The 23,248-nt window shown below is 40.0% G+C and overlaps 1 protein-coding gene across 1 annotated transcript in view; it reads right to left on the bottom strand.

Annotated features, from left to right (window-relative positions):
- PRDM10 (PR/SET domain 10) overlaps positions 1 to 22,355 on the bottom strand; it is a 118,212-nt gene extending 95,857 nt beyond the window's left edge. The window contains exon 1 of the mRNA XM_081280058.1: positions 21,481 to 22,355. The gene's annotated coding sequence lies outside the window, so the exon portion shown is untranslated. The remainder of the gene's footprint in view (positions 1 to 21,480) is intronic.
- Between the last annotated feature and the right edge of the window lie 893 nt (positions 22,356 to 23,248).

Genomic DNA, 23,248 nt, shown 5'->3' with positions numbered 1-23,248 from the left:
TCAGTGCAGGGATAGTAAATGCAAAATGTGGACTATCCTCGGGATGAATTGGAATTGAAAAGAAACAATCTTTAATATCTATAACTAAAACATGCCAGGTTTTTGGTAAAGCAGACAATTGAGGAATCCCTGATTGAGCAGGCCCCATAATAACCATCTCATTATTAATGGCTCTTAAATCTTGTAATAATCTCCATTTACCAGATTTCTTTTTAATGACAAAAATGGGAGTATTATAGGGGGATACGGAAGGTTGTATATGTCCTTCCGCTAACTGTTGTCTGACCAAGTCATGGGCTACTTGTATCTTTTCTTTAGTCAAGGGCCACTGAGGAACCCACACTGGTCTTTCTGATTTCCAAGTAATTTTGATTGTCTCAGTGGCCCTTTCTGAAAACCCAATTCATGTCTATTTATTTCTTGATCTATTTGAATAGGTGCTGTCATACCTTGTTCTTGTTCTCTTAATCTTTTTTCTTTCCTAAAGCCTTGTTTAGCCCTAGTAGTGGGCGCGTTAGGATTGATGTTATTTGTTAATGTCAATCCTAATTGATCTAGGACATCTCGTCCCCATAAATTTACAGGAAGATGATCCAATACATAGGGCTGTATAGTTCCTTCACATCCTTCAGGATCCCTCCAATCTAATACCATAGCACTTCTATGGGGATTTGTTGCCACTCCTAGGCCTCGAAGCGTTTGAGTGGCTTGTTGTAATGGCCAATATTTTGGCCATTCTTGACGAGAGATGACACTAAGGTCAGCTCCTGTGTCCAGCAGCCCATTAAAGTCATGTCCTTGAATATTTAATTTTAGCATTGGGCGAGAATCTAAATTCAAAGACAGCATAGCCCAATCTACACCTGTGGAGCCTAATCCCTTGGAACCTCTTTCTACATTACAACTGGAAAATTTATCATGCAGGCTGGGTATTATTAATAACTGTGCTATTCTATCTCCTGGTGAAATTACTGATATACCTCTTGGAGAACTAGCTATAATTTTTATTTCACCTTCATAATCGGGATCAATTACCCCAGGACTTATCATAAGTCCTTTTAGTGTAGAAGAACTGCGTCCCAATAATAAGCCTACTGTTCCCTGGGGAAGAGGTCCTTTTACTCCTGTGGGAATGATTTGAATTCCCATCTCTGGGGTTAGTACTGCTCTGGCAGAGGCGCAGATGTCCAGCCCTGCGCTCCCTCTAGTTTGTCTGATGAGGGATTTAATGGATAATGCGTCCTGGGCACTACCTTGATGGGGCTGTTGGGTTCCTCCATTGCCCCATATATTTGTGGTTTGGGGCCCCGGGGCATTGGGCCCTCTAGTCCGTTTTTTGGCAATGGAGCTTGATACCTTTCTCCACGATATCGTGGGTAAACACTTGGTCCTTGTTCGTTTTTTGATAACGGAATACCCTCTATGGTGGTTTGAGAACGGCATTCATTAGCCCAATGTCTCCCTCTACGGCATCGTGGGCAAATACCTGGTATTCTATTCCTTTGATATCCAGCTTTGTTAAACCCTCCTCTTATGGGGCAACTCCTTTTAAAATGTCCTGTTTGATTACAATTATAGCATGTTCTTGGCCTGGCATCTAAAGCCTGTTGTACTGCTGCTAAGACTTGCCCCTGTTCATTAATGTCTCTACATAATTTAATATATGTGTTTAAATCCTCATGTCTCCATGGTCTAATGACCTCTCTGCAGCAACGATTTGCTTGGTCATAAGCCAGTTGTTTTATAAATGGCATTACCTGTTCTGTATTTCCAAATATCCTAGAGGCTGACTGAATAAGTCTATCTACAAATTCAGCATAAGGTTCATTAGTTCCTTGTATTACCTTAGATAATTGACCTTGTAAGTCTCCATGCCCCTGTAAAGTTTTCCATGCCCTAACTGCATCTACAGCAATTTGTGCGTACACACCAGGGTCATATTCAATTTGTTGTCTTTGACCCTCATAAGGTCCCTTCCCCAAAAGCATGTCCATATTTCTTTGAGGGTACCCAGCTTCTGCATTTCGCCTAGCTGTCTCCATGCAAAATTCCTCATTGGCAACCTTCCATAACAAATATTGTCCTCCGTTTAGCACAGATCGACACATGTTAGCCCAATCTGCTGGTGTCATGTCCAAGTTGGTAACAGATTCAACCATGCTTATTGTGAAGGGAGCTTGCGGCCCATAGGTCGTTACAGCCTCCTTTAATTGCTTTATTGTTTTGAAATCTAAAGCACGGTGAATTCGTTGCCCTCCTGCCTGCTCAAGTACAGGGCATGCTAATCTTTGGGGTCCTGCCTCAGAATTCCGTCCATCAACTACGGGAGTTGAGGGCCGCTCAGCGGTAGATGGAGCTGTTGGCTGAGTTACGCCCTCTGGTGATAGAACGGAGTTGGTAGCAACCTCCTGTTGTAATTCTCCACCTGATGGCTGCTTGTCCTCTAAGCTTGCTTTCTTTAAATTCTCCTCTGTCTGACTAGCTTGAGAGACCTTCTCTTTTGCTTGACCTAGCGTTTTTTCTACCATAGTCTGGACCTCTAACAATTTACTTAACAGTTTTTCGGTTTGTTTTTTATTGGATTCTAATCTACTATAACCTAACCCAATAAGGTAGGATAAAACAAAGCCGAAGCAGAATGAAACAAAGACGGAGCAGACAATGGTTGTATCAATTTTCTCTTTCTCAGGGCTGAATAACTTCAAACCTTGAGCCAACCATTTTTTCCAGTTCGCCTGAGAAAATTCTAGGGCTAGGGAGCTCGAAATGAAAACAAAATAAATCAAAACAAGAACACATTGTTTTCTGAGAAGGTCATCCATCCTGTCGCCTTCCCTCAGGGGCGAGCAATTTACTCACCTCTAAGCTTCAGGCGTTCCCCGCACGGGCCGCCAAATGCCGCAGTCTTGGCTGGGCACAGAATCACGAGCCAATCAAGCAGGAACAAAACTTTATTTTGAAAAAGCCGCTAACACTCTCAGCGCCAGCAAGTCAAAAACCGGTCCTCCCACGAGGGTGTCCGACCGGAACCGCGCGCCGACCGGAACCCCCCCGTCTCCTCCCACCTCCTCCGGAATTCCCTCCTACTATCCTTCCCCAACCAATGGGAACTCTCCAGCAGTCCCGTAAAGTCCCGTAACTTGAGTCCGGTAGCAGGCCAAGGTGAACAGCGGGAGTCCAGTTTGCATATGAATGTAAATTTTAACATAATCATCTCAGTGGCTAGCTGGCGTCACTTTACAACCAAAGGTGCCATACATCGTATATATGCTTGTGGCTCCTAGCACAGGAGATGGAATGTCAGATAAAGAATTAAGGATGTACATGCTTCAGATGATCCGGAGTCACAAGGAAGACATTAGACAGCAAAATCAGACAATGAAAGATCACTTCGACAATGAATTACATAAACAAATCCAAGAAGCAAAAGATCAACTATACAGGAAGATAGAGGTAATAAAAAACAAACAGAAATCCTAGAAATGCAGGAAGCAATAAACCAACTTAAAAACTCAATTGAGAATACTACCAGCAGAGTAGAACACTTAGAAGATAGAACATCAGACAATGAAGACAAAGTATTTCAACTTGAAAAGAACATGAAGAGCTCAGCAAGACTGTTAAGGAACCATGAGCAGAACATCCAAGAAATATGGGATAACATAAAGAGACCAAACTTAAGAGTCATTGGGATACAGGAAGGTATAGAGCTCCAAACCAAAGGAATGAGCAATCTATTCAATGAAATAATACAAGAAAACTTCCCAGACTTGAAGAATGGGACAGAATCCCAAATCCTAGAAGCCTACAGGACGCCGAATGTGCAAAATCATAAGAGATCCACACCTAGACACATTATAATGAAGATGCCCAGCATACAAAATAAGGAGAGAATTTTAAAAGCTACAAGAGAAAGGAAAGAGATCACATTAAGGGGTAAACCAATCAGGATAACAGCTGATCTTTCAACACAGACTCTGAAAGCTAGAAGATCCCGGAATAACATATTTCAAACACTGAAAGAAAATGGGTTCCAACCAAGAATCCTGTATCCGGCGAAATTAAGCTTCAGGATGGAAGATGAAATTAAAACCTTCCACGATAAACAAAAGTTAAAAGAATTTGCAGCTAGAAAACCATCTCTTCAAAACATCCTTGGCAAAACATTACAGGAATAGGAAATGGAAAATAACAATGAAAACCAACAGTGGGAGGTAGGACAGTAGAGAGGGGAAAATAATCAAAGAGGAAAACAAACCATGTTTAGTAACATAAATAAACAAACATGGCTGGAAGAACAAACCATATCTCAATAATAACCCTAAATGTTAATGGCTTAAACTCACCAATTAAGAGACACAGGCTAGTAGAATGGATCACAAAAGAAGACCCAACAATATGCTGCCTACAGGAGACGCATTTGATAGGAAACGATATACATAGACTGAAGGTGAAAGGCTGGGAAAAATCATATCACTCATATGGACTTCGGAAACAAGCAGGAGTGTCCATACTCATATCAAATAAAATAGATTTCAAGCCAAAGTTAATCAAAAGGGATAAAGAGGCACACTACATACTGCTCAAGGGAACCATACACCAACAAGACATAACAATCATAAATATATATGCCCCAAACAACGGTGCAGCTATGTTCATCAAGCAAACTCTTCTCAAGTTCAAGAGTCTAATAGACCACCATACAATAATCATGGGAGACTTCAACACACCTCTCTCACCACTGGACAGATCCTCCAAACAAAAGTTGAATAAAGAAACTATAGAACTCAATAACACAATAACCTAGACTTAATTGACATATATAGAATATACCACCCAACATCAAGCAGTTACACTTTTTTCTCACCAGCACATGGATCCTTCTCAAAAATAGATCATATATTATGTCACAGGGCAACTCTTAGACAATATAAAGGAGTAGAGATAATACCATGCATCTTATCTGATCATAATGGAATGAAACTGAAAATCAACGATAAAAGAAGGAAGGAAAAATCATGCATCACTTGGAGAATGAACAATAGGTTACTGAATGATTAATGGGTTATAGAAGACATCAAGGAGGAAATTAAAAAATTCTTAGAGATAAATGAAAACACAGACACAACATATCGGAATCTATGGGACACATTGAAAGCAGTTCTAAGAGGAAAATTCATTTCTTGGAGTTCATTCCTTAAAAAAAGAAAAAAACAACAAATAAATGATCTCATACTTCATCTCAAAATCCTAGAAAAAGAAGAGCAAAACAACAGCAAAAGAAGTAGAAGGCAAGAAATAATTAAAATCAGAGCTGAAATTAATCGAAACAAAAGAAACAATTGAAAAAATTGACAAAACTAAAAGTTGGTTCTTTGAAAAAATAAATAAGATCGACAGACCCTTAGCCATGCTAACGAAGAGAAGAAGAGAGAGAACTCAAATTACTAGCATATGGGATGAAAAAGGCAATATCACAACAGACACTTCAGAAATACAGAAGACAATCAGAAATTATTTTGAATCCTTATACTCCAATAAAATAGAAGATAGTGAAGTCATCGATAAATTTCTTAAATCATATGATCTGCCCAGATTGAGACAGGAGGATATAGACAACCTAAACAGATCAACATCAATTGAGGAAATAGAAGAAACCATCAAAAGACTACCAACTAAGAAAAGCCCAGGACCAAATGTGTATACAGCAGAGTTTTACAAAACCTTTAAAGAGGAACTAATACCAACACTTTTCAAGCGATTTCAGGAAATAGAAAAAGAGGGAGAACTTCCAAATTCATTCTACGAGGCCAACATCACACTGATTCCTAAACCAGACAAAGACACTTCAAAGAAAGAAAACTACAGACCTATATCTCTAATGAACCTAGATGCAAAAATCCTCAATAAAATTCTGACGAATCGGATTCAAAAACATATCAAAAAAATTGTGCACCATGATCAAGTAGGATTCATCCCTGGGATGCAAGGCTGGTTCAATATACAGAAATCAATAAATGTTATTCACCACAACAATAGACTCATAAGAACCATATGATCATCTCGATAGATGCAGAAAAAGCATTCGACAAAGTACAGCATCCCTTTATGTTCAAAACTCTAGAAAAACTAGGGATAACAGGAACATACCTCAACATTGTAAAAGCAGTCTATGCTAAGCCTCAGGCTAGCATCATTCTGAATGGAGAAAAATTGAAGGCATTCCCTCTAAAATCTGGAACAAGACAGGGATGCCCTCTCTCACCACTTCCGTTCAACATAGTTCTCGAAACACTGGCCAGAGCAATTAGACAGACGAATGATATTAAAGGCATAAAAATAGGAAAAGAAGAACTTAAATTATCACTATTTGCAGATGACATGATTCTATACCTAGCAGACCCAAAAGGGTCTACAAAGAAACTATTAGAGCTAATAAATGAATTCAGCAAAGTGGCAGGATATAAAATCAACACGCATAAATCAAAGGCATTCCTGTATATCAGTGACAAATCCTCTGAAATGGAAATGAGGAAAAACACTCCATTCACAATATCCTCAAAAAAAATAAAATACTTGGGAATCAACCTAACAAAAGAGGTGAAAGACTTATACAATGAAAACTACAGAACCCTAAAGAGAGAAATAGAAGAAGATCTTAGAAGATGGAAAAATATACCCTGTTCATGGATAGGCAGAACTAACATCATCAAAATGGCGATATTACCAAAAGTTCTCTATAGGTTTAATGCAATGCCAATCAAAATCCCAACGGCATTTCTTGTAGAAATAGAGAAAGCAATCATGAAATTCATATGGAAAAATAAAAGACCCAGAATAGCAAAAACAATGTTAAGCAGGAAGTGTGAATCAGGCGGTATAGCGATACCAGACTTCAAACTATACTACAGAGCAATAGTAACAAAAACAGCATGGTATTGGTACCAAAACAGGCGGGTGGACCAATGGTACAGAATAGAGGACACAGAAACCAATCCACAAAACTACAACTATCTTATATTTGATAAAGGGGCTAAAAGCATGCAATGGAGAAAGGATAGCATCTTCAACAAATGGTGCTGGGAAAACTGGAAATCCATATGCATCAAAATGAAACTGAATCCCTTTTTCTCGCCATGCACAAAAGTTAACTCAAAATGGATCAAGGAGCTTGATATCAAATCAGACACACGGCGTCTGATAGAAGAAAAAGTTGGCTACGATCTACATACTGTGGGGTTGGGCTCCAAATTCCTCAATAGGACACCCATAGCACAAGAGTTAACAACTAGAATCAACAAATGGGACTTACTCAAACTAAAAAGTTTTTTCTCAGCAAAAGAAACAATAAGAGAGGTAAATAGGGAGCCTACATCCTGGGAACAAATCTTTACTCCTCACACTTCAGATAGAGCCCTAATATCCAGAGTATACAAAGAACTCAAAAAATTAGACAATAAGATAACAAATAACCCAATCAACAAATGGGCCAAGGACCTGAACAGACACTTCTCAGAGGAGGACATACAATCAATCAACAAGTACATGAAAAAATGCTCAACATCGCTAGCAGTCAGAGAAATGCAAATCAAAACCACCCTAAGATACCATCTCACTCCAGTAAGATTGGCAGCCATTAGGAAGTCAAACAACAACAAGTGCTGGCGAGGATGTGGGGAAAAGGGTACACTTGTTCATTGTTGGTGGGACTGCAAATTGGTGCAGCCAATTTGGAAAGCAGTATGGAGATTTCTTGGAAAGCTGGGAATGGAACCACCCTTGACCCAGCTATTCCCCTTCTGGGTCTATTCCCTAAAGACCTAAAAAGAGCATGCTACGGGGACACTGCTACATCGATGTTCATAGCAGCACAATTCACAATAGCAAGACTGTGGAACCAACCTAGATGCCCTTCAATAGACGAATGGATTAAAAAAAATGTGGCATTTATCCACAATGGAGTATTACTCTGCATTAAAAAATGACAAAATCATAGAATTTGGAGGGAAATGGATGGCATTAGAGCAGATTATGCTAAGTGAAGCCAGCCAATCCCTAAAAAACAAATGCCAAATGTCTTCTTTGATATAAGGAGAGTAACTAAGAACAGAGTAGGGACGAAGAGCATGAGAAGAAGATTAACATTAAACAGGGATGAGAGGTCGGAGGGAAAGCAAGAGAGAAGGGAAATTGCATGGAAATGGAAGGAGACCCTTAGGGTTATACAAAATTACATACAAGAGGAAGTGAGGGGAAAGGGAAAAATAATACAAGGGGGAGAAATGAATTACAGTAGATGGGGTAGAGAGAGAAGAGGGGAGGGGAGGGGAGGGGAGGGGGGATAGTAGAGGATAGGAAAGTCAGCAGAATACAACAGACACTAGTATGGCAATATGTAAATCAATGGAAGTGTAACTGATGTGATTCTGCAATCTGTATACGGGGTAAAAATGGGAGTTCATAACCCACTTGAATCAAAGTGTGAAATATGATATGTCAAGAACTAATGTTTTGAACAACCAACAATAAAAAAAAAGAAAGAAAGAAACAACCACAATCACTGAATATGTCTCAAGAGGCACACAAGTGATGAGAAAGTTTTAGAATATAAGCAGTATGTAAAATTTTTCTGTTGTTATTAAAATATAATTCTACTGTTTGAGATTAAATACCACGTGCACTATTTTTTAAATATTTTTTAATTGTTGATGGACTTTTATTTTTATTTATATGTATGTGGTGCTGAGAACTGAACCCAGTGCCTCATGCATGCTAGGCAAGCATGCTACCACTGAGCCACAACCCCAGCCCTGCCATGTGCACTTTTTTCTACATATTATTTGTGTGGGGGGGGGAGGGGAATACTAGGGATTGAACCCAGGGGCACTTAACCACTGAGCCACATCTCTAGCCCCCTTTTTTTTTTAATTTTTTTAGTTGTAGATGGACACAATTCCTTTATTTTATTTGTTTATTTGTTTATGTGGTGCCAGGGATGGAATGCATGCTAGGCAAGTGCTCTACTACTGAGCCATAACCTCAGCACCCGCCAGGATCTCGCTAAATTACTTAGGGCCTTGCTAAATTGCTGAGGCTGGCTTTGAACTTGCAATCCTCCTATGTGCAAGCCTCCCAAATTGCTGGGATTACAGGGATGTGCCACAGCGCCCAGCCCAAAGCTTTTTTTTTTTTCTTTTCTTTTCTTTTCCTTGGTACTGGGGATTGAACTTAGGGGCACTAAACCAGGGAACCATATCCCCAGCCCTTTTTTGTATTTTATTTAGAGACAGGGTCTCACTGAGTTCCTTGGGGCCTTGCTAATTGCTGAGGCTGGATTTGAACTCATGATCCTCCTGTCTCAGCCTCCCAAACTGCTGGGTCTAAAAGTGTGCACCACCACACCCAGCTAAAGCATACTTTCTTTTTTAATACCTTTAGTTGCAGATGGACACAATACCTTTATTTTATTTATTTTTATGTGGTGCTGAGGATCAAACCCAGTGCCTTCCACATGCAAGGTTCTATCACTCTACCACTGAGCTACCCTAGCACGTTCCCCCGTTTGTATTTTTTAATACAAACTTTCTTGAAAGCAATTTGGAAACAAACATCAAGAAATTTTACATATCTTAAGCTATACTACAGAGCAATAGTAACCAAAACAGCACGGTATTAGCACCAAAATAGTAGACCAATGGTACAAAATAGAAAAAACAGAGACAAAACCACATAAATACTGTTATCTCATACTAGACAAAGGCACCAAAAACAACCATTGGAGAAAGATACCCTATTCAACAAAAGGTGCTGGGAAAACTGGAAATCCACATGTAGTAAAATGAAATTAAACCTCTATCTCTCACCCTGCACAAAAATCAACTCAAAGTGGATCAAAGACTTGGGCACTAGGACAGAGACCCTCAACCTAATAGAAGAAAAAATAGGCCCAAATCTTCAGGCTTACAACCTGACTTCCTTAACAAGACTCCTAAAGCAAAAGAAGTAAAATGAACAATCAATAAATAGGATGGATTCAAACTAAAAAGCTTCTTCTCAGCAAAGGAAACAATGGATAACGTGAAAAGATAGCCTACAGAATGGGAGAAAATCTTTACCACACGCACCTCAGATAGAGCACTAATCTCCAGGATATATAAAGAACTCAAAAAACTCATCACTAAAAAAACAACCCAATCAATAAATGGGCTAAGGAACTAAACAGACACTTCATGGAAGAAATACAATCGATCAATAAACATATGAAAAAAATGTTCATCATCTCTAGCAATTAGAGAAATGCAAATCAAAACTACTCTAAGACTTCATCTCGCTCCAATCAGAATAGCAATTATCAAGAGTACAAGCAATAAGGGCTGGGGCCATAGCTCAGTTGGTAGAGTGCTTGCCTCACATGCACAAGGCCCTAGGTTCAATCCCCAGCACCAAAAAAAAAAAAAAAAAAAAAGAATACAAGCAATAATAAGTGTTGGCAAGGATGTGGGGAAAAGAGTACACTCATACATTGCTGGTGGGACTGCACATTGATGCAACCACTAAGTAGCATGGCAATTCCTCAGAAAACTTGGAACCACTATTTGACCCAGTTATCCCACTCCTCGGTTTATACCCAAAGGACACAGCCACATCAATGTTTATAGCAGCTCAATTCACAATAGCTAAAGTATAGAACCAACCTACAAGCCCTTCAACTGATGAATGGATAAAGAAAATGCGCTACATATATACACAATGGAATATTACTCAGCCTTAAAGAAGAATGAAATTATGGTATTTGCAGGTAAATGACTGGAGCTGGAGAATATCATGCTAAGCGAAATAACCCAAACCCCAAACCAAAGGCCAAATGTTTTCTCTGATAAGCAAATGCTGATCCATAATAGGGAAAAGGGAATGAAGGAACTTTGGATTGTGCATAGAGGAATGAGGGGAAGGGAGAGGGTATATGGATGGGAAGAACAGTGGAATGGAACAGATATTATTACCCTATATACATGTATGATTACACTACCAGTGTGACTCTGCACCATGTACAGCCAGAGGAAGAAGTTGTGTTCCATTTGTGTACAATGTATCAAAATGCATTCATTCTACTGTCAAGAATAACTAATTAGAACAAATTAAAAAATAAAAAGAAGAGACTTTACATATATAGAGAAGGGGAAGGGGTATATAATATTTGCCGTTAGAGCAAACATGAGTGCATTTTTTTAACAATGAATTTTTTTTTTTAGTTGTAGTTGGACACAATACCTTCATATTATTTATTTATTTTTATGTGGTGCTGAGGATCGAACCCAGCGCCTCACACATGCTAGGCAAGCACTCTACTGCTAAGCCACAACCCCAGCCCCCAATGAGTGCATTTTTAACAAGTTTTTTGAGAAAGTTCCAGGGCAAGAAATTAAGGATATGCTTAGGGACTAGTGACTATGAGAGAGAAAAGCCTCAAACAGTTAGGATGGATCTAAAAAGGTCTACAAAGGCCACAAGTGCAAGGTGAAGAATTTAAACTTTATTCAATTAGCCTACAGTTTATAAAGTTTGTAGACTAGTTTTACTAGGATCAAAAAGGGAGTTAGTTGAAAAACAAACTCCAGAATCTCACCCCTGAAGATGGTAATGCAATTAATTACAGGGGTAGAAGGAAACACAAAAATGTTTATAAACTTCCCCAAGTTATCCTTAAATGAGCCAAATCTGGCTTAACTCCTGCACAGCAGGGAAAGAAAAATACTTCATCATAGCAGTGACAATTTGGGAAATCACTCTAGAAGTAACATGAAGGCCTGATTACAATGAAGCCAGACCACCTTTGGTAAGCACTGGACAAAGACTAAAGCTCTGAATTCCTACTCTGACTTACTAACATTAATAAATATTCTTACACAAACTATCAATGGCCAAAGTCACCACCTTTAAAAAAAAATTTTTATTGGTAAAAAAAACTTAGTAAGAACTTGTATATCTTCTTTCAAAACAACAAAGCAAGTCAGGCACAGTTGCATACATCTGTAACCCCAGCAATTTAAGAAGCTGAGGCTGGAGGATCCCAAGTTTGAAGCCAGCCTCAGTGCTTAGCAAGGCTCTAAGCAACTTAGTAAGACCCTGACTCAAAATAAAAATAAAAAAAGCTGGGGATGTAGCTTAGTGGCAAAACACTCTTGGGTTCAATTTCTAGTACCAAAAGAAAAAAACTAAAAACAAAATTTACAAATCACCATCTTCCCTAATATCTGTATGATCTTTATATCTTAGAACTTAGAGAAGGCTGGGGTCCAATTATGGTGAACATAATTGTTTTCTTTGCCAACCAGACTGCTCTCATGGGGATTATCTCCTAGCTTCCCTTTACCACATAGTTACAGGCAAATTTACACCTGAATGTAAACACAGATTTGCAGAGGACATTTGAAAACTGAGAGATTGCTGCAGATGACTCACTAAATAATACTGAACATTCATGTTTTTCACTATGGATACTAGACTTGCAAAAGCTCCAAGAACATGCCCAGGTCCCTTCTCAATAGCAGCTTTCATTCACAAAACAACTGGTAGGGAGATAGATAGCATCTATGGCTCTGGTTTACCTCTGCATGGAAAGTATCTGCCCCACATATCTTAAGTTCTTCTGTTGAAGTAGCAGTTGCAGTAACTAGGAGACTCCCAGGTGGGTCGTCTATGGCCTAAAAAGCCTTCCTTACTGGTGATTCTGGGTAGTAACTATGACTTAAGTCACAAACCCAAGTCCTTAGGATAAAATCCTGCATTATGTAAAAAGAGGCACAGTCTTAAGTGTTAATCTGTTTCCTTGATAAATTCAAGTGTTTCAAAATATTCTAAGAAAAAAAAGTAAATATTATAATTGCTTAGAAGAAAAGTATTTTAGAGCATAGTTTTCCTAATTAACATAAGAAAAAAACAATTTAATTACTATTCACTCTTCCTCAACTCCTGAAAAATACAGTCATTAGTTCAAAGAGACTGAAACATAACTCTGACCCAAGGTAAAGAAGCAAAAAGATATTAGTCTGAAGTAATTCCCTTTAATATCTAATTCCTACCTGTTGTAAAGAGGTTAATGTGGCCTGATTTTCATTTTCAAATTCCCATTCCTCATCCTCAGTCCCTTGTTAGCAAAGCTAAATGTGAAATGCAGAAGAGTTTAAAAAGTTTTTTAATTAAAATTTTTTAAAAATACAAGTATTTGATTAACAACATGGTGAACCCAAGTAGAAGACATATTAAGGCAGGTATTGACATCATAAAAACTTAATCTTGGGTTGGAGATGTGACTCATGGTAAAGCACTAGCATATAAGAGGACCGGCATTTTATCCCCAGCACTGCAAAACAGTGGGAGGGAAAATCTTAGGCAGGGGCTCAGTGGTACAGTGTGTACTTTGCTATGAAGCTATAGGTTCAATCCCCAATACAAAACAAAGCAAAAAAAAAAAAAAAAGGCCAAGACTGTTGGCTCTCCCCTATCATACCAGTGACTCGGGAGGCTAAGGCAGGAGGATCACAAGTTTGAGGCCAGCCTCAGCAACTTAGCCCAAGCAACTTAGCAAAACCCTGTTTCAAAATGAAATTTAAAAAAGGGCTGGGGATGTAGCTCAGTGGCTTTTTCCCAGCTTGTTTTTTTGGTATCAAAATAGTATATTCTAAAAAAGAAGCCATTCTGATTGGGACAAGGTGAAAAACTCAATGTAGTTTTATTTTGCATTTCCATGATGGGTAAAGATGTTGACTATTTTGAAAGTCTTTTTTTATTTCCATTATTAAACAATTGACTTGGGAATAAACATCTCTTGACTATAAGCATGGGTTCGCTCTCACCCAATATATTTCACCAGAAAATATATTTCGAATTCAAATTGATAGACTTTTCAAACTATGGTAATTAGCATTTTTTTCCTACATTGAGAGTCAAAATAGAAGCTTTCAGGTTTAGAGCACTCAGCAGTAAGTATTCTTTGCAAATACATAACTAGATCATTTCATTCAGGTATAATGTAGGACATGCTAGATTCCTTTGCAAATTCATTGAAGGAGTTAAATGAAATTACAAAATTGTAATCTCTTAACAAATGTAGCTCTTTTAAAAAAAAAAATCAGCATAATTGGGCTGGGGCTGTAGCTCAGTAGCAGATCACTTGCCTTGCACATGTGAGTAACTGGGTTCCATCCTCAGCACCACATAAAAGTGAATAAGTAAAACAGAGGTATGCTGTCCATCTACAACTACAAAAAAAAAATCAGCATAATCATAGGCCATTTGATTCAAAATGTACACTGTAGAAAGGCAGCTACTTAAGTTAAACAACTAGTGAATAGTAACAATTACAGCTGATGCCATTTACTGAGCACCTATAAGGTACAGGCACTGTGAGATGTCCTTTAAATATTAGCTTTCAAAACAATTCTCACCACAACCAAGAATGGTTACTTGACCATGGTCGTAGCACTAAGTGGGATCTAACCCAAGATATTTATTACTACAGAGTTTGGACCTCTTTTCCTTTCCCCAGAAACAGCTTTCACCCTAGGCAAAGCTGCCAAGAACCCCAAGAGGAAATGGAATCGCTACTGTCTCCTGTCTCCCACTAGATGATGTAATCAGGAGGCTAGACTTCATCTCAAGGAAACTAGAGGAGGTTGTAATTTACTAAACCCACACAAGCAGATTTAATTGAGCAAATTGCTCAACAGCCCAGGAGCTGGGCAAAATTATAAACCTATAGTGAAAGGTTCCCATTGTAAAAAATTGAATAATACTTTTTAAAAACACAGTATTTATCAAATGCCTGTTCTATGTACAGCATTGTCTTAGGAAAACGGAAGAACACACTGAATGGAATATTTTGTGAAAATATTCAGCAGTAAAAAACAATATTCAGTAGAGGAGGAGAATATAAATAGCATTTATCCACTGCTATGTGTACAGATCATAGAAACCCTCAAATATTAATTGAATCAATTCAGATCATAAAAATAAATTACTCCAAGTATTTTTTTTCTGGTTCTCAAGAGCATATATTTCTCTAATAATGGATATGTTAGGTTTACAGCAGGCTTTTTATTTTCTTGATAATGCTGAATTGTCTTTCAAAGTAGTTACACTAATTTATACTCTTTCTAACCATGTATGAGGGTCTATACTGCTCAACATCCTCAGGATTTGGTATTGCCTACCTTAACTTAGGTGTACAGTGTTAAGGCATTTACATTGTGGGTGTAATTTGCATTTCCTTTGCTACTATTAAAATGGAAAATCTTTTCATATATTTATTAGAAATGTGAATTCAATTCTCAGCATCACAAATACATACATATATATTTATATTTACATATATGTAAATATAAACAAATATTTACATATATGTACACACATATATATGAGATTTATAACAGTTAAAAACCGCTGACTTGAGCCCAGTGTGGAAGCACACACCTGTAATCCCAATGACTTGGGAAATGAGGCAGGAGGATGGTGAGTTTGAAGACAAGATCCTGTATCAAAGCAAAAAATAATATGGGCTGGGGGTATGGTAGTGCACCCCTTGGTTTGAAAGAAAAAAAGGGAGAGAAAGAAAGAAAGCCAGCCACTCAGTCATGGATCTGAACAAAAGTATTATTTTTTAAATGATATATGAAAAGATATAATTGGGGGGGGGTGGAATTACCAAGTGGCATGGTTTGGGTGTCTCCCAAAAGTCCATGTAGTAAAGGCCTGATCCCCAGCTTGGTACTATTAGGAGGTAGTAGAAATTTTAAAAGGTGGTGAGGTCTCCAGGTAACTAGGAGCATGTCCTCAAGGGGGGGGACTGTGGGACCCTAGTCTCTTCATCTTTTTACTTCCCAGCTATGAGGAGAGCAATTTTGCCCCTCTAACATGCTCCTGCCATGATTTTGCTGCCTTATTACAGGATCAAAAGCAATGGGGTCAATTAAACATGGATTGGAAATCTGCAAAACTGAGCCAAATAAACCTTTTCTCTTTACAAGCTGATTATCTTGGGTATTTAGAAAGCTAACCAACACATACAGAGTACACAGGATGAATATATATAAATATGAATGTAAAATTCCTTAAAATTTTTAAATGAAACAAAATTCATCAAAATATAATGGCTGCTGCCAGGTATGGTGGCACATGCCTGTAATCCCAGCAGTTTAGGAGGCTGAGACAGAAGAATCACGAGTTCAAAGCCAGCCTCAGCAACTGCAAGGCGCTAAGCAACTCAGTGAGACTCTGTCCCTAAATAAAAAACAAAATAGGGCTGGGGATGTAGCTCAGTGGTCAAGTACCCCTGAGTTCAGTCCCTGGTACAAAAAAAAAAAAAAAAAAGCAATGGCTGCTACATAATTTCATGTTAATTCTTAAACTATAAATACAATTATATAATATAGTTATATCGTAGTTATATCTCACTTCAGCAGGTTTAAAATACTTGAGATAACCTGCATGTCACATAAACAAGTGTCTTAAACATTACTCTTTGTAAGTTCTTACATTTATCAAATGATGAACTATTTAAAATCCAGAGACTGGATGGCTAAGGATGTAACTCAGTGATATAGAGCTTGCATAGTGTGCTCTAAGCCTTGGGTTCAATCCCCAGTACAAAAAAAAAAAAATCTGTTTTCAAAATCCAGGGACAGGTGTGGGGGTAACAGTCCAGTGGTCAAGTGCTTGGCTGGTTTGTCCAGGCCTTGAATTTAGTCCCATCACTGTATAAATAAATAAATAATACAGAGTAATTTTGAACTCATCAACTTCAATGGAATAAAGGAAGAGATGAACAAATAAAGACAAAGAGATTGAAACCTCATTAATACATGTACCATTGCTTGAGACTGAGAACCCAGCCCTTTGTTCCTATTGGCTATCTCCCCACTCTTGTCTAATTCACTAAACTTCTGTCATCTTTTTCTCATTTGTAAAATTGAACATTTCTATCAATGTCACATGTTAAGAACTAAATATAAACAAACAGGTGCCTTGGAAAGGATACTTCAAAAATTAGTCAAACACAAAGCAATAGTTAGTCAAAGGAATTATAGCTTATAGCTATTCCCCTACCAGAAGAACATTATATTACGAGTGCCTATAATCATGGTTGTTGCAACACTGAAAATAACCCCTAACAAACTGCCTTCAAAATCTTCAAGGAATGGTAGGATTTGCTTTTTAAAAGAATTTTTGGTCTTGCCATGTGATACCCTCTCCCATGTTGGGATATAGCAAGAAGGCCCTCACCAGGAGCCAGCACCACGCTCTTACACTTCCAGCCTCAGGAACAATTAGTTAAATAAAATTCTATCCTTTGTAAGTCATTTTAAAAAAAATTTTTTTCAGAAGAAAAAGACATCTGAAACCATTTCTAATGTCTTAATGAATTCACTTCTGCCAGGTGTGGTGGTGCACACCTATAATCCCAGGGACTCAAGAGGCTGATGCAGGAGGATCACAAGATTGAAACCAGCCTTAGCAACTCCGTGAGACCCTGTCTCAAAAATTGAAGAGGGCTGGGGATGTAGCACAGTGGTAGAGCAACCATGGGTTCAATCCCCAGTGCTGGGGGGTGGGGGGGAATAGAAATAGGTGAAATTAATTGTAATAATATATTTTATCTAAATCAAACCAATATATTAGCTTTTCACCATGTAATCAATATTTTAGATACTGAGGTATATTTTTTCATACTAAATCTAAAAATCTGTTGTTATATATTTCACACATACAACATTAGCCACATTCAAATGTTTAAGAGCCACAGGTAGTCTAGTGCCTACAGTACTGGACACGACAGATCTAAGGGATAGCTCTTCTAAAGATCACAGCAAGTAACAGACTGTGAATTGTAACATCAGAGTCAGACTGTAAAAGTGGGCAAAAACCAGGGGTACTTAGTTCTAATATTATGGAATTAAATAGCTTAATGCCAGATAGGGAAAAGGAAAGCATTTTCAGTATGGACCAAAATAATGAAGAGCTCTCCACTAACCCTCTGTTCCTTTCCAAATTCCAGAATCAGGGCAGGACCATTGTGGAAAATGTCCTCCCTTTTTTTGTGTTTTTTTGTTGTTGCTGGTGGTGGTGACGGTGGTGATAATGGAGGTGGTAGTACTGATACTGAGGGCTGAACTCAGGGCCTCCCATATGCTAAGTACACACTCTACCACTGAGCTATACCCTAGTCCCCCGATTTTTTTCTAACTCACTAGCCAAATTCTCTTCATTAATTTATTAAAGTACCTACAACAAATTGTCTTATTTTTTAGGGGGGAATAGTACATGCCATACCCCAGTGGCAATTTACCACTGAGCTCCATCCTCAGCCCTTTTTTTGAGACAGGGTCTCATTAAGTTGCTGAGGCTGGCCTCAAATTTGTAATCCTCCTACTTCAGCCTCCCAAATTGCTGGGATTACAGGTGGGGCTCATGCCCAGCTCCAGGACAAATTTAAACAATAACTTCTGCTTGTGAAAAATAAATTGCTGAACTGGGTGTGTTTATACTCTTCCAGGTGGGGTTGAGAGAAGACTGTGTATTTTAGTGGCAATAGGTCAAAGTGCATCAGCTTTCTAGTTTAAAACAAACTCTGTCTAAAACGACAAGGAGAGTTAATATTTGTTTTTCCCAAATCATTTTTACCAAGTTTAAATTATCTAGATACCTTCTATTTACCAGTGCTTAATATGTAAATTTATTGAAGAAACTAAAATTACAGCTCAGTAGTTTCAGCTCTGATTAATTCTGCTTGTTATCCAAAAACCTATCACTATCAATTAGGTGAAGCTTTTAAAAGGTAAAATGTATTAAAATATTATTCTCGCAGCAGGTCAGGAGTCTGAGGCAGGAGGATTGCAAGTTCAAAGCCAGCCTCAGTAATTTAGCAAAGTCCTAAGCAACTTAGTGAAACCCTGTCTCAAAGTAAAAATTTTTAAAAAGGGCTGGAGATGTGGCTCAGTGGTGCAGTGCCCTGGTTCCAAATAAAATATTCTTTTAATGCAAAGAACTTCATGATGCCCCCTTTTCAAATAATGGGATAAACTACTAAAAAAGTGGCAAATCATCAGTGAAATCTTTAGGAACCTATTAAAACAAAATAGATACTACACTTAAATGCTACATTTGTGCAAATATTTTATGCACAAACACAAAGATTAAAAACACTTTAAAATATCAGGATTATCTCTAATTATAATTTAGGGTTTTTAATGGTCTTTCTATATTTTCTATGTTTTCTACCATGGATGTATTATTGTTAGAAGAAAAACAAGCAAGTGGAAGCTGAAGCAATGCCAACCAATTTGGGATTACATTGGATTGACATACCATAATTTCTAAAAGCATCCAAGGACCTTGCCTTATACATTATACATCCTCACCTACATTTAGATTTACAACATAGAATGCACACATTATGTAGTAAAGCTGTAAAACATTAGAGAAAATGGCTTTTTTGGAAGAACAGAACAATTCAGCACCCTTGCAAAATAAATACATAGCTAAAACTGAGTGCTTACAGAATCAGAGGATTCACAAGCCGGGTTTTGCCCCACCCCCCCCACCCCCCAGCTCTGGAGTACAGAAAACAGGAGGGGTTCTCTGAATCACACCCCTAGCCCTACAGATCTGAGACAGTGGCTCAAGAAATTGCAGAGGCTGGCCTTGAATTTGGGATCCTCCGCCCTCAGTGTCCCTAGTCACTGGGATTACAGGCAAGCACCACCACCACCCCTGCTGGCAGGAAAAAAATGTCTCCAAAGTACAAAATGTAAACCTTCTACTAAATGCCACTGGATTATTCACTTTAAAATGGTTCATTTTACGTTGATTTCACAATTATTTGGGAAAAGTAAACACATCAAAAGTTAACTTGATTAATACACCAGACTATATAAACACTTTGCTTTGCCCCCCAAACAATACTAATTTTCTTTTTAATCTTGTTTTCTTCATTCTAGAGCAACAAATAAACATGTCCAATGTAAAAGCTACTGTGATACTGGCGGTGGAATGGTTAATTCCAAAGAATACAGTGTAACACTGTATATCCTCCTGCCTTCAAGAAGCTTACAGCCGTGGAGTTATTACATCAAAGAGGGATACAGGTCAGAAAAAGAAGCCACAAAACAGGAGTGATGTTTTAATGAAGGTAAGTACTGCTGAGTTAAAAAAAAAAAAAAAAAAAAGAACCTAGGGATGATTAGCAGTCAAAACTTGGAACAGGTGAACGAGACGAATCAGGACACGGGACTCGGTTGAGTGATGTTTAATCCTAGATGACAGCACAAAGCCACCCCTCCTCTTCCTCTAAGTGTACACAAATATTGATTGAAAAATGGGTTAAAATCTAACTATTCTAAGTAGCAAAACCAAAAGAACAAAGCAAAACCCAAAACCGCCTTCATGTGCCTGGAGGGCAGACGGTGACTATTCCATTTCATTTAAAACCTAATACCTGGCTACACACTTAAGTCTTTACTTAATAAAAGCTGACAGTCTGCTGGACTGTCAACCCGCTCCCGAACACCGACGGGCCTCGCCGGCCTTGGCACTGCTCCGTGGGCGCAGGCTGTCAGGAGCAAGGCCGGGAGCACGACCTTGGCCTCCGACCTACCCACCCGAACCCGGCTTTCACAGGACAGTCCCACAGGGCCGTCCCAAACAACTGAAAGCGGCTTCCCTAGTCCAGGCCACGCCAACTGGAAATAAAGGTTGGAGGACCAGCTATCCATGGCAGGTGGGCGGCTCGGCCTCGCCAAACAAAGCTGGGGCCCCATCCTACAGACCTCGGCCGTGCACGCCCGCTGCCCGCCCGCCGCGGGCCCGCCAGCCAGCCCCGAAGCCCAGATCGCGCCACCACCCCCCGCGACGGCCATGGGAGCCCAGCCGATGGAGACTGGCCGCCGGAGACAGGCCGCCGCACCCCGCGCGCCCGCACAACCGCCGCTGCCGGAACGCGCAGGCAGCCCAACCGCCGTCCCGGCCCAACCAACGCGGGCAGGGGAGGAGAGGTGCGCGCGGCCGGCAGAGCGTGCTAGCCACTCGGGGGTCGCAGGGGGGAGACTGAGCGCGGGGAAGGAAGGGGCGAGGAGGCGCTGAAGCCATCGCTGAATGCAGCGCCAGGAGGGCCTCCCGGAGGAGGTTTTGCCCTTTTCCCCTTAGAAGGTGTAGATGGTTTGACCCCCCACCCCGAGAGAGGTGCCTTGTCCCAGCCCCGGCTGGACTGTACCATCGGGCGGTGCCGCCGGGATTTCTCCCCCCCACCACCATCAATTCCCCCCCCACACCCGGGTCCGCGGTCGGTTGGCCCCGGCCGGGCTCTGAGACGCGGAAAGAGCTGGGCGCCATTTTGGGTGGGACTAAGCAAAGACGAAACACCCTCCCAGACTATGGGGTACTCTGGACCCTGGCTTATCCAGTTCCCTTACTCCTTTAGGTACTTACACGACGTTGGATGAGGGGAGCTGGAAGATCAGCGGGTCCCCGATCCTCTCTCCCTAGGGATGATGGAAATCAAACCCCCCCGCCACCTCCAGGTGGTTCTTCCCGCCGCAGAGTGGGAGCAGCATAAAAGGCGGGGCCTTATTAGCATAATCTGCCTGGCAACCTGATCTCGACGTTATATGATTGGTTACACTCTGTAAACTCCATGCCGTGCCTAGAGACGAGAAACGCTGGGGCGAACTGACAGGCCCAGATTTAAGAGTCATGACGAAGATCCTGAGACGCTTATTCAGTCGGCACAGAAGCCAAAAGGAGATTCACACAATGGCCCAATGACTGAAGGCCTCTTTATTTCGTGCTCTACTGTTCACGTAAAATCCAATCGAAGAGCGGGTCTCAGGCGGCGCTCGCCTGCGTTTGTACTCTAAGCCAATCAGAAAGCTCGACTCTTTGCATTCAGGGTCAAGCCCCCTCTGGGGCCTGGAAACCGTGGAAGAAAATATCCAGCGGTGTGTCCACAATAAGAGGACTGACTGTGCGCGGGGATTCCCAGCCCATATTCCCGCACGCCTGAGAGGCTCAAGAGTTCTGGGGAGCACACCAGGGCTGTGGCGGGACAGGCGTCAGCTGGGGCCTTCCCGCCCCACCAGGAGTTTTCATCCCAAGGGGCCTGCCAGCCTAGCGCGGGCGAAAACCAAACACTACCACAACGCTTCCAGGCTCAGCGCGCCCAGGACACGCCTCCGTCTTAAGTCTTTCAGTGTGCGCCCCGCTGACCCAGGCGCAGCCCATCCACCTTTCAGTCCTTGGGCACCTATCTGCGCTCAGTCCCTGTCAAACCAGAAAACGTCTACACTGCATCTCTCCTCTCCCCTTTACCATTCTGAAAATTAAATTGAGTTCCATAAACACTGAGAAGCATTAGTTAACTCTGGTTAAACAAGTGATTTAAGCCATTCATTTCTTAACCTCAGACTTCCACATCTTATCCTCTCTTAAAGTTGCCTTCTCAAAGGGCAACAAAGTAGATAGGAGCTCAGGCTTTGGAATACAAACCTCAATTCTAACTACCCGCTGGCAATAGGGAAGGCAACTAGATTTCAAAGACCTTGGACCTTTGTACTTTCAGGGAATAGTTTTCTCATCCACGTTTTGAAGATTAAATGAGATCTCTCTTTAAAATACTGAGTAAAGTGCTTTCCTTAGTACACTGCCCAGAGCTTAAACAGAATGCTGATGATAAAACCTACAAACTGGCTAAACTATTATCTAACAAAAAAAAAAAAAAGGAAAAAATGGGGGGGAGTGGACACTTGAGAACAGAAAATATCTACAAGGGGGAAAAACTAAAATTCATTTGAATTCTCTTTACTGATTTGTTTAAATAATTGAAAATAGTGGAAAGAAGAGGAGAGTGTTCTGTTTTTAAAAATTCAAAAACAGCTGGGCACAGTGAGGCAGGCTGTGATCCCAGGAGACTGAGGCAGGAGAATCATAAATCCAAGGCCAGTCTCAGCAATTTAGTGAGGCCTTAAGCAACTTAGCGAGGCCCTGTCTCAAAAATAAAAATAAATAATGCATTCTGCCATCATGTATAACAAATTAGAATAAATAAATTTAAAATAAAAATAAAAAGGGCTGGGGGTGTGGCTCAGTTGTTAAGTGCCCCTAGGTTCAATCCTTAGTACCAAAAAATAAATAAATAAAGGTTAAGAGTAATAAACCTTGCTGAATTTAATTGAAAAAATATATAAAGGGGGCTGGGGAT

Source organism: Spermophilus citellus (assembly GCF_964194105.1).
Source record: "Spermophilus citellus genome assembly, chromosome: 2".
Taxonomy (NCBI): domain Eukaryota; kingdom Metazoa; phylum Chordata; class Mammalia; order Rodentia; family Sciuridae; genus Spermophilus; species Spermophilus citellus.
Note: the sequence above shows the minus strand (reverse complement) of the source record. Positions and strands in the feature narration are given on the sequence as shown.